This window comes from Microcaecilia unicolor, chromosome 13 (assembly GCF_901765095.1).
Source record: "Microcaecilia unicolor chromosome 13, aMicUni1.1, whole genome shotgun sequence".
Taxonomy (NCBI): Eukaryota; Metazoa; Chordata; class Amphibia; order Gymnophiona; family Siphonopidae; genus Microcaecilia; species Microcaecilia unicolor.
The window spans coordinates 81,219,968-81,230,501 of record NC_044043.1 but is presented as its reverse complement, the minus strand read 5'-3'; the positions used below and the strand labels follow the sequence as shown (position 1 = coordinate 81,230,501).

General features: G+C 42.3%; 1 long non-coding RNA gene across 1 annotated transcript in view; it reads left to right on the top strand.

Moving 5' to 3' along the window:
- The window catches only part of LOC115482352, a 14,521-nt gene extending 4,428 nt beyond the window's left edge, over positions 1–10,093 (top strand). The window contains exon 3 of the long non-coding RNA XR_003944082.1: positions 9,993–10,093. This is a non-coding gene — a long non-coding RNA (uncharacterized LOC115482352). The remainder of the gene's footprint in view (positions 1–9,992) is intronic.
- Positions 10,094–10,534: the final 441 nt, after the last annotated feature.

Here is a 10,534-nt window from a genome sequence, read left to right as displayed (position 1 = left end):
TTCATCTTTGGTGCGCATCCGATATGCGCATCTGAAAAATATTTTTTTTATTTTCGGGCGCGCTCAATGGATGCGCGTCAAGTGGCATTTGGCGCATGTAGGTCATTACCGCCCAGTTACCGTGTGAGTTTTTACCACTAGGTCATTGGCTGGTGGTAAGGTCTCGGACCCAAAATGGACGCGCGGCAATTTTCATTTTGCAGCACGTCCATTTTCGGCAAAAATAATTTTAAAAAGGCCTATTTCATAGGCATGCTAAAAAATGGATTGGTGCGCACCCAAAACCCGCGCCTACACTACCGCAAGCCATTTTTTCAGCGCACCTTTGTAAAAGGACCCCCTAGTTACTAATAACTGGGGTTAAGGGTAAAATAACTAGGGATGGGTATTCCTTGCAATAATTTAGGAAATGTTAATGCCATATCATATGTCATTGAATGACATTTTCAAATGAAAATGAGCAGAACCCCCCCCCCCCCAATGTTTTCCAATGTGAATCTGTGCAAGAAGTGTGGGCCATGGGGCTACTTTGTGCAAATGTGATGAAATAACATAAGTACATAAGCATCGCCATGCTGGGACAGACCAAGGGTCCATCGAGCCCAGCACCCTGTCACCGACAGCGGCCAAAAGAACAAGCAATTTGTCCCACCCATCCTAGAAATGCTGTATTCCTTCGTCCATTCAATAACATTCTACGGCTTTTTCCTCCAGGAAGCCGTCCAACCCTTTTTTGAAGTCCGCTAAGTTAACCGCCTTAACCACCTTTTCTGGCAGCGAATTCCAGAGTTTAACTACGCGTTGAGTGAAGAAACATTTCCTCCGATTCGTTTTAAATTTACCACACTGCAGCTTCATCGCATGCCCCCTTGTCCTAGTATTTTTGGAAAGCGTAAACAGACATTCCACATCGACCCGTTCCATTCCACTCATTATCTTATAGATGTCTATCATATCTCCCCTCAGCTGCCTTTTCTCCAAGCTGAAGAGCCCCAGCCTCTTCAGCCTATCCTGATAGGAAAGTTGTCCCATCCCCAGTATCATCTTTGCTGCCCTTCTCTGCACTTTTTTCAGTAACAAGTAACATAATGGCTAATTATGGGGCTTTTTTTACGAAGGCACGGGAGGGCCTACACGCGTACAGCACATGCCAAGTTGGCACTACTGCACGGCTAGTGTGCGAGCCGGGCGGTAATTCCAAATTTGGCACACGCCGAATCCCACGATACAAATAATTTTCTATTTTCTACCACAGGCTGCTTACCTGGCGGTACACAGCAGTCGGCACACGCTTCATGCTTACCATGCAGGTAGGCGTGAGACCTTACTGCTAGGTCAGGGGTGGGGTAAGGTCTCGGGCTGAAAATGGATGTGCGCTGGTCTCAGTTTTACTGCACATCTATTTTCCGGCCCCTTAAAAAAGGCCCTTTTTCTTAGCTGCGGTAAAAAATGGCCCAGCGTGCACTCGTACTAACGCAGGCCACTTTTACCGCAGCTTAGTAAAAGGACCCCTATTTTTTTTATATATACAGGCCAGCGCAACTCAGTAAGCTACCCTTTGCCTTCCTATTCCCAGCTGTCACAGGTACGGCATCTCCAGAGGGAGGCTGCTTGTGTTGCCGACTGCTGCCAGTGACCCGGACAAGGTTACAGGTCCACTGTAGAGGTGGCAGACTCGGGGCAAGGGAGGCAGGGAGGTAGAGGAGCAGAGGTGGCAACAGAATTGTCTTTTTAGATTCCCAAAGATCTTTCTATTAGGGACCTTTTTTTTTTTTTTTGCAATGTGTCTTGTGTTGCTCATTTTTAGGAGTCACTATGAGGGGCATTTTCGAAAGAAATGTCTAAGTGTGAATTTGGACGTCTTTGATTTTCAGCCATTTTTGAAAACAAAAACATCCAAGTCTAAAACATCCAAATTCAAGCCATTTGGACGTGGGAGGAGCCAGCATTTTTAGTAGACTGGTCCCCTGACATGCCAGGACAGCAGTCGGGCACCTAGGGGGCACTGCAGTGGACTTCATAAAATGCTCCCAGGTACACAGCTCCCTTACCTTGTGTGCTGAGCCCCCCAAAACCCACTACCCGAACTGTAAACCACTACCATAGCCCTTACAGGTGAAGGGGGGCACTGTATGTGGGTACAGTGAGTTTCTGGTGGGTTTTGGAGGGCTCACTGTTTCCTCCACAAGTGTAACAGGTAGAGGGGGGGGGGACGGGCCTGGGTCCACCTGTCTGAAGCGCACTGCACCTACTACTACTAAACTACTCCAGGTACCTGCATGCGCTGTAGTGGACCTGAGTATGACATCTGAGGCTGGCAAGTAATGTTTTCATCACAATTTTTGGGGTTGGGACGGGTAAGTGACCACTGGGGGAGTAAGGGGAGGCCATCCCCGATTCCCTCCAGTCATCTGGTCATTTCAGGCACCTTTTGTGCCTTATCGATGATACACTGAAACCTTCTGCTCAGTGTGCTGCTGCGGCTAGGAAAGCGAATAGAATGTTGGGTGTTATTAGGAAGGGTATGGAGTCCAGGTGTGCGGATTTATAATGCCGTTGTATCGCTCCATGGTGCGACCGCACCTGGAGTATTGTGTTCAGTACTGGTCTCCGTATCTCAAAAAAGATATAGTAGAATTGGAAAAGGTACAGCGAAGGGCGACGAAAATGATAGTGGGGATGGGACGACTTTCCTATGAAGAGAGGCTGAGAAGGCTAGGGCTTTGCAGCTTGGAGAAGAGACGGCTGAGGGGAGATATGATAGAAGTGTATAAAATAATGAGTGGAATGGATCGGGTGGATGTGAAGCGACTGTTCACGCTATCCAAAAATACTAGGACTAGAGGGCATGAGTTGAAGCTACAGTGTGGTAAATTTAAAACGAATCGGAGAAAATTTTTCTTCACCCAACGTGTAATTAGACTCTGGAATTCGTTGCCGGAGAACGTGGTACGGGCGGTTAGCTTGACGGAGTTTAAAAAGGGGTTAGATAGATTCCTAAAGGACAAGTCCATAGACCGCTATTAAATGGACTTGGAAAAATTCCGCATTTTTAGGTATAACTTGTCTGGAATGTTTTTACGTTTGGGGAGCGTGCCAGGTGCCCTTGACCTGGATTGGCCACTGTCGGTGACAGGATGCTGGGCTAGATGGACCTTTGGTCTTTCCCAGTATGGCACTACTTATGTACTTATGTACTTATTTGTAATAAAAACAGGTCTAGGTGAAAACGTCCAAGTTTTAGTCCTGGACGTCTTTGCTTTGTTCCATTATGGCTCAAAGACGTCCAAGTCTTAGGAATGCCGAAGTCCCGCCTTAAACATGCCTACGATACACCCCCTTGAGATTTGGACGCCTTGTGATGAACTTCAGAGAAAGACATCCAAAATCGGGTTTCGATTATACCGATTTGGACGTCTCGTGAGATGGACGTCCAAATGCCGATTTATGTCACTTTTTGTATGTCCATCTCTTTCGAAAATGAGCCTGTATGGCTGTCAATAGCCACCTCCGTTGGGAGTAACCCTTGTCACCTGTGTGGGTGGGAATGCAACCTGTGAGTTTCCTTACAGCAACAGTTTAGACGTAGGGGGAAGGGAAGCAAGGAGCAGCTGCCTGATTATATTTGGCCTTCCATTCTACTTTTGGATAGAATCAAATGTCGCAGAAGATTGTACATTTTGGAAGTTTTCTATTAATTAGGAGACTTTTATACAACTTTTAAGCATTTGTTAATTTTCAGGTTTTGCTGAAATAACTGAGGTGGGATGTCTAGAGACTGATTACAATTAAATTTGAAATGCCATTATTAATTGATTTCAGTCTAGTACGCCATGAGAAGTGTATTAGCGGTCTCAGGAAAGAACAAATGTGTTTGTCTTTCTCAGGAAAAAATATTTTGAGGTGTTGTGTTAATATGCAGCAGGTTGTGTGTTCAACACCATACACTTCTATGACTCATGACTTTTCTTTTTTTTTTTTTGGCTTCAGTTGTATGCAATAAATTCCATATTTCAGAAAATAGTAATAAAACACTGTGTCAGTCTTTGGTTCACTTTATTTCTTGATATACTGCCTTTCAAATTAACATGAGAGCAACTGTCAATACAATACAATAAATCAGTACAATAATAACCATATGTAACAACAAAGTCATCAATAACAAAAAAATAATTAGAATATATGAGAGGCAAAATTACAAAAACAAACTAAAGCAAAACACACCCAGACCATATTCCCTTGTCATACGGGTGTACTGCAGTTTTAGATGTCCATATCTTGACTTTTTAAAATTGGGATTTGCGTGTCTTGCAATATGGATGTCTAAACGCTGGTTTTCAGATGTCCGAAACACAAATAGACTTGTGCCTTAATGAACTTAGGGCCCTTTTACTAAAGGGCTGCCGTGTGGCAATGGGCTTGCGTGCCAAACTGGAACTACCAGCGAGCTACCGCAGGAGCCCGGTGGTAGTTCCCACCCCCCAGCGCACGCAATTTCCGGCGCTACAAAAATATTTCCTATTGTTGTAGCGCTGGTGCTTACCCGGCAGTAATCGGGCAGTGTGGTAATTGTGTTAGCGTGGGAGCCCTTGCCACCTTAAAAGGTGGCAGTAAGTGCTAACCTCCCGAAATGGCCGCTCAGCAAGTGGTACACTTACCGCATGGCCATTTCTTTTTCAGAAACAAAGATAGCCTCCTTCCCACTGCAGTAAAAGGGGACTTCAGCATGCATCAAAAACACAACCCCCCCCCCCCTTTACCCTTAATGCATGGTTTACTACACAGTAACCTCGTTAAGGGCTTTATGGTATTTTTGCAGTTAAGTGCTTTTTGTGTCATGGCTGGAGAATGACTACGGAAGGCATTTTGCGATTAGCAGACTGCAAATAATGCAAGCTCATTAGCACTTTTGTAGTTACTATGGACCCCTTACTGCCTCTTATATTAAGCCGAGGTAATTGCAATTTTTACTGTGGTTCAGTTTAAGGGCCCCAAGTGTGTGTGTGTATGTGTTAATGGATGTACATTTTTATACATAAAAAGTATTGCATACCATGTAAAATGAGTTTATCTTGTTGGGCAGACTGGATGGACAGTACAGGTCTTTATCTGCTGTCATTTACTATGTTACTCTTTGGGGTTCTACATGGAATGTTGCTACTAATTGGGATTCCGGAATCATGTATCTCTTTAGGATTCTAGAATCTTCAGAACTTTTAGTACAAGAAGAGTGCTGGGCAGACTTCTATGGTCAGTGCCCTAAGAAAGGCAAGGACAAATCAAACTCGGGTATAAAGTATCACATACCATGTAAAATTAGTTTATCATGTTGGGCAGACTGGATGGACCGTACAGGTCTTTATCAGCCGTCATTTATTATGTTACTATATCAGAGGGGCATAGAGGGGGATAGGTATTAAGGTGCATTAGAGTCAAAACACATTTGATTGCCCCTTAATGCATGTTAGAAAACAATAAAGTGCATTATGGTAACATAATGTGCATTAGTTAAAGGTACCCAGGATGTATAGTAATGCATATAAAATCACCTCATTATTATGATATTGTAATAAAGCAGAAAGCAGTCCAATTCTTCTGGGCAGCTCCTAAATCAACCTTAAATCCCCCTCCTCAATCCCTTCCCAAAAAGCTTTCCTCTCCTGAAAACCCCTTCCTCCTATAGCCTCTACCCCCATGGGCAGGCAGAAGTGATCCTCGGTTTCTCTTGCCAGCTCAAGGGAACAAGATGGCTGTTTGACTCCTAGTGGTTGTATCATGAGATCTATCACTAGAAGTTAAGGCAGCCATTTTGTTCCTGAAGCTGGTATGGGCAGGAGTGACCAAGGATTGCTCCTGATCACCGAGCACTAAACCACCAGGGATCCCTGCAGATATGCCTTGAGGGACCTATGGTAGGAGTGGGGAGTCTTTAAGTTGGAAGTTCTTTAGGGGGTCATCTCTAGGAGGAAGCCCTGTATGGGGGCAGTTTCAGGGTAGGAGGGATCCAGGGGTGTACAAGGCTGATTTAAGGTGTGGCCTGGGAACATTGGGTTTCTAACAGCATTGGGCCATAGTTTAGCGGCCCTATGCTCCCAGAAGGCATGAAGAAAGCAGCTACAAGGTTTATAGCAAGTTGCGTTCTTCATGTACTGCAGAAGGCAGTAACCTGAAGTACCGAGCTACCATAGTTCATTGACTTTCACAGAAAATTAAGGTGTAGTAAAAGCTTCACTTTTACTGCCTCTTAATAACTATATCCCAGAAAGTTTGGCTTAGAAGGATATATTGCAGTAGAATCTGAGATTAGAATAGAGTATCAATTGGTATTTAGTGCAAGAACTTAGAAAGCAAGTCATGTTTTGCAGTGTGGTGTGCATTTCAGCAAAGATGCGATGAGACCAGTTTCCAAAGAGAGACTTTGGGCCAAACCTGAATTTTCAGCCTTGGAGCCCAATATTTTGTGGTATATGTAACACATTTGAAATTAGATTTGTATGTACTGAAAAATCCCTGATGTAGCAGACATGCATTTATAGTGTAACACAGAAAGTGTAGCTTGTTGTCATCTTTGATATTCCTATTTCTCTGCTCCTCCAAAATGACAGATGACCTTACTCTGCTGACATAGCAAGGTCCCTCCCACTGGACAGACGAAGCTGACATAGAGCTGGAATGTTGCCATTTTGATATCTAATTTCAGCTCAATTTGTCCATGAAAATGACCCCTGATATACGAGTATAGAAAGATGGACAGACAGAGAAACAGACTGAGCACTGGCAGTAGGTACTCTTCGAAACGTGCTGAAAAACAAAACTAGTCTGAGCTTTTATGACTGAAGGAGTTTCTTTACATCTCTGTTTCAGTGCACAGAAAGTCTTAGGCTCTTACTGAGGTGCCTTAATAGGGCTAATACTATGTCATCAAGGAAATTAAACAGCTTGTCCTGTGCAAACAGAGACATACTGAAACAAGGTCTGTTTAGCAAACTCATCCTAGAATGTAGGAATTGCACAGTGGCTAATAGTTGTAGTGCTCACATGTTATAATAAGAAAATCAGATACAATAGAGGAAAATGAAACTCCCTAGTAAAACAAATCAGCAAACACAATGAAGGGACAAAAGAAAAAACAAACAAAAAAACAATACAACAAAAACCCCAACAACAAAAAAAAATGAATAAACAACCAAACAAAACAAAAACGGATAGCATGTACAGCAATATCTTCAAACACTCTAAACGAAGAAAAGTGTCATTCAAAAATATATCAAAAAAGGGAAAGGGACTTGATATATCACCTTTCTGAGGTTTTTGCAACTACATTCAAAGCAGTTTACATATATTCAGGTACTTATTTTGTACCAGGGGCAATGGAGGGTTAAGTGACTTGCCCAGAGTCACAAGGAGCTGCAGTGGGACTTGAACTCAGTTCCCCAGGATCAAAGTGCGCTACACTAACCACTAGGCTACTCCTCTACCGACATCATAATAATTGTCAATACAGACAGTGTGGTCTTAGGACATCTCACAGTGCACAGATGTTTTTCAAGTCTGAGACCCTATTGAAAAGTTCAAATCATTTCCCATACCTCCGTTTCCTAAACAAAAAAATACTTTCATTATCCCATATCAAAAAACTACTATATGTGAATGTGTATAGCCAAAGGTACAACCATCAAAGTCCCCAAAGGTACTTTTCTGAAATAAACCATCCAGTGCTGAACCCCATATGCCCATCCTTAACTGTCTTTTTGATTTAATAGAGGCAGTGTGCCTCAATAATACTTGAAGAGATTCTACAGTCTCCAACAATGATGTCCATTTTGCCCGATTTCTGAGAGAAGCTTGGGTAACTGCATTGCACATCACCTGTGAAACCTACAGGAACGTTCAATAGAAGAAAGCAAATTTCTACTTTGACAGCTGATGGTGGAGCTGTTGCATTTAACAACAACAAATTGTGATTACTCCCAAAGGATATAATTCATTAAAGTAACATGCGTAAGGGATTTTCAGAGGTGAAATTTCTTTTATTGTACAATAATTATTTAAACCTAAACATTTAGAGGCAGCTATTTCACTAGTGAAAGACCATTTTAACAACTCAAAAGTAGTAAGGCGCATGCCGCTTGAAAACTAGTCCATAAAGCACCTGCCCAAAATTTGTGCAGACTATTTCATTACTATAATCCTTAGCCACTCCCACTACAGTCCATGAGGTCCTTTTGAGAGCTCTAAAATCAATTGTCGATTCAGTTACAACAAGCTGAATGTTCTTATTAGTTATGTACAGTAAGTTCCATTTTGCTGCCAGAGTCTGAAGAATTCCATCGATTATTCACAAAGTGGTAAAAAAAAAATGGCCCCTCCAAATTTAACATCCTTTATAGAATCATGCTTAGGCATAAAGGGCCCACCTTTTGATGCTGCTTTTAACTCCTAACCCCTATTCACTTGTACAGTACCTGTGTCTGTTTTATCATTCCCACTATAGTAATTCCCTTATTCCTTATTTGACCTATTTATTTATTTAGATTCTGCTCACACCTTTTTCAGTAGTAGCTCAAGGTGAGTTACATTCAGGTACTCTGGATATTTCTCTGTCCCAGGAGGGCTCAAATCTAAGTTTGTACCTGAGGCAATGGAAGGTTAAGTGACTTGCCCAAGATCACAAGGAGCAGCAGCGGGATTTGAACTTGCAAGACCGGTGCTCTAACCACTAGGCTACTCCTCCACTTGCAACATTCCATGTAGAATCTCAAACATTTATTTATTTAGATTTTGCTCACACCTTTTTCAGTAGTAGCTCAAGGTGAGTTGCATTCAGGTACTCTGGATAGTTCTCTGTCCCAGGAGGGCTCACAATCTTGGTTTGTACCTGAGGCAATGGAGAGTTAAGTGACTTGCCCAAGATCACAAGGAGCAGCAGGGATTTGAACCGGCCACCTCTGGCCTGTCCTGATTAGATTGTGAGCTCTGTCGAGCAGGGACTGTCTCTTCATGTTCAAGTGTACAGTGCTGCGCACATCTTGCAGCGCTATAGAAATGATAACTACTACTAGTAGTAGTCTTTGGGATTCCGGAATCTTGCTACTCTTTGGGATTCCGGAATCTTGCTACTCTTTGTCTTTATCCCTTATTTGTCCTGTTTGTCTGTCCTGATTAGATTGTGAGCTCTGCTGAGCAGGGACTGTCTCTTCATGTTCAAATGTACAGTGCTACATACGTCTAGTAGCACTATAGAAATTATAAGTAGTAGTAGTTATTCTATAAAGGTTATGCTCATAGATTTAGTATTCATTTAGGAGCATAAATTAAGCTCCTAAATTAAGGAGCGTAAATTTAGGAACATGAATTCAGGAGCATAAATTATGCTTCTAAATTTAGGAACATAACCTTTAGAGAATAAGGCTCCTAAATGTATGCAAGATCTATGAGCATAATAGGCACTAAATTAAGAGCATAAATTTAGTATCATAGATTACGCTCGTAATTTAGGAATGTAAATTTATGAGCGGGCTTAAATGCAGGACCCTACAGTTAGACACAGTTTGGCCATATTCTATATCAATGCACATAACATTTGGGAAAGCCCCCCCAGAAATGCCCTTATCCATGCCCCCAAATATGTATGCATGTTAGGATTTATGCACACATATAGAATACATGCGCATAAATCATTATTATTGCCAATTAGTGCTGATTGACTCATTATTCAATTAAAGTTATGCAAATTGGGCAGGTGTGCAGTTTAACTCAATTAGCTCTTAGTGCATATATAGAATTTAGCTCATAAAGGGCAATTCTATAAACTTGGTGCCCACATTTAAGCACCATTTGCATGTGTGAAAGTGCACAATACCTGCATTTTTTGGTGGATAAGTGTTCACTGATGTATGGAAGTGGCAGCAAATCATCTAAGCACTAAGGGGAGAATTCAGTAAATGACATCCAAAGTTAGATGCTGGCTTGATCCACACTAAGGTGCTCAGTGTGGAACAACCTTTACAGAATGCTAGCTTGGTGTGCATTTCATGACTAACTTTGGGCGTGAGCATTTACGCCTGCTAAAGGCTGGTGTAAAAGCTTGTGCCCAACTAGTATCGGCTAGGTGTGGAAATACTGATTAAACTCTGGAATTCGTTGCCAGAGAATGTGGTAAAGGCGGATAGCTTAGCGGAGTTTAAAAAAGGTTTGGACGGCTTCCTAAAGGAAAAGTCCATAGACCGTTATTAAATGAACTTGGGGAAAATCCACTATTTCTGGGATAAGCAGAATAGAATGTTTTGTACATTTTTGGGATCTTGCCGGGTATTTGTGACCTGGATTGGCCACTGTTGGAAACAGGATGCTGGGCTTGATGGACCTTTGGTCTTTCCCAGTATGGCAATACTTATGTACTTGGAATTCTGGATGGAATCTTGCTACTCTTTAGAGTTCTAAACGGAATGTTGCTATACACTTTATCTGCATGGATCTTGTTGTTCTTTAGAATTCTAGAATCTTGCTACTCTTTGGGGTTCTACATGGATGT